We start from the raw sequence: 2,233 nt of genomic DNA on the forward strand, positions 1-2,233 counted from the left end.
GTGACAATTCCATTGAAGAAAACTGACTTCCCATCTCCCAGCAGCTACCAAGGATAAATGTCTTCTTGGTTAGAGTGGGATTTGGTGCCCATTTCCCCTTCCCCATGTTGGGATTTTGCCTGATTTGAACTTGTACAGATCTTGGACATGCTGACACAATCTCTCAGAGCTCATATGTGCAACAGCCCTACAGAATTTGAAAAATGTTTCCTTGGAGTCATTCACCACCTCTGGCTCTTACAATCTTTTTGCCTCCTCTTACTCATAGATTCCCCATCCTTGAGGTAAGGGATGTGCTAAAGACATTCCATTTATAGCTGACTGCTCCAAAGTCACTCTTTCTGCACTTTGTCCCGTTGTGAGTTTCTATGTTAAATCCCATCTAATTCAAGAAGAGGCTTCTCGGGTGAGGGCTGAGCAATGCAGTGATCTATGGGTGTGGCAGTATGTGTTTAGGAATAATCTTTGTAGCATGAACGGGGCCTTTCCAGAGGTGCTTTTGGAGCTATGCTCCTGCATGACGGGCAGTGTGACCGGGATGTAGATCTCAGAAATGTTGTCATTGTTTTCCAAGGCCCTGTAGGAGAAAGAAGCTTTGAGGTCAGGCTGGATCATCATTCCTTTTGCATGCATGTCCAGCATACCTATCTGGGATTCAGCTATCCAGCGCCCTCATCGGTAAGCAGGTGCCGCTGGGGCTACTCAACAAGGGAGCACATCAATCAATCCTGGCACGGCGTCCATGGAGATATGGGCTCGAACGGAATGGCCTTCTTCCTGTTTCGTGTGATTAAGAACACACCCAGGAAGGCGATGAGGCACCCCAGGGCAAACACGCAGATGTGCAGCACTTTCTCCCTAAGGAAGTCCAGGTAGAAGATTGCACCTTCTGTGATGGCTGCCGTGGTAGACAGGACATAGCTACGCCAGCCATCAAGGAGGAGTCATAGATCTGAGAGGCTCGACTCAAAAACATGGCCTGAACCTACACGAACATCACGTAGAAGATTGTATAGTCCAGCTGCAGGTTGCCTTGGATGGAGAGCACCAGCATCCCTGACACAGCCTTGACCATCACCACTGTCATGGAACCAAGTAAGGCGATCAGGAGGATCATGATGATGCTGTTGGCGTTCTTCTTGTAGAAGTATAACAGCAGGCAGAACAGGCCGACTGCCACCAGCATGTACAGGAGAAAAGGCCAGCTCACGATGTCTTTTCTGTCTTGCCTGTCATTTTCTCATGACTGTTGGGTGCAAATGTCACTAGCAGGTAGGTGCCCAAGATCACCAAACCACAGCCAACAAAGAATAAGACATAGCGCTTCACGAAGTCCTTAGGTTTCCATTTTTCTTTGATGAATATGATTCCAATGATGGCGCTTGCTGTCATGGAGACGGCACTGAGGGGCATGATGAGCGACAGCGGGGCAAAGGCATAGGAGGTGAATGCGCCCAGTTCTCCCAGCAGCAGCAAAAGCAGTCCTAGCCACCATGTCTTGGTCTTAAAGTAGGGCCTGGGGTCCTTGGAGCCTGCCAGGCGGATGTGGCAGTATTTCTGCAAGTTAAGGGCGATGTTGACCGCGAGGTGCCTGAAAATTGCCAAGAGAGTGCCAATCAAGTTTTCCTTGTAGGAGAAGGAGCCCTTGCTGCTGCTCAGGCTCATGCAGCCGCTGGTAGTCGGGAGTGGCTGCAGCTGCAGGCCTGCATTGTGGGCCCCATTCATGGCTGTCTAGTGGCACATCCCACCTGGCCTGGCTAGCTCAGTTGGTAGAGCATGAGACTCTTAATCTCAGGATTGTGGGTTCATGCCCCACATTGGGTGCCATTTGTAACATGAACAGGGTCTGCTTGTTGGGGTTTCTGTCCCAGCCGGTACCCCACAGCCAGCAAGCCTTAAAGAAAATCACACAGAGACTCCATAAGTTATAAAACTGATTGGCCCATTAGCTCAGGCTTCTTATTAGTTCTTGGAACTTATATTAACCCATTATTCTGATCTATTTTAGCCATATGGCTTGGTACCTTTTTCAGCTGGCAGGTCACATCCTGCTTCCTCAGTGGTCTGTGCAGGACTGGGAGGAATCAGCTTCCTCCTTCCCAGAATTCTCCTGTTCTCATTGCATTATTTCTACTTCCTGTCTGGTTTTCCTGCCTATACTTCCTGCCTGGCCAATCAGCATTTATTTAAGACATGATTGACAGAATACAGACAATTCTCTTGCACCAATCTT

General features: G+C 48.9%; 1 pseudogene; it reads right to left on the reverse strand.

Annotated features, from left to right (window-relative positions):
• Positions 1-387: 387 nt before the first annotated feature.
• LOC126487241 (NIPA-like protein 3) lies at positions 388-1,725 on the reverse strand (annotated as a pseudogene).
• Positions 1,726-2,233: the final 508 nt, after the last annotated feature.

Source organism: Alexandromys fortis, unplaced genomic scaffold (genome assembly GCF_014885135.2).
Source record: "Alexandromys fortis isolate MF-2015 unplaced genomic scaffold, M_Fortis_MF-2015_v1.1 scaffold_177, whole genome shotgun sequence".
Taxonomy (NCBI): Eukaryota; Metazoa; Chordata; class Mammalia; order Rodentia; family Cricetidae; genus Alexandromys; species Alexandromys fortis.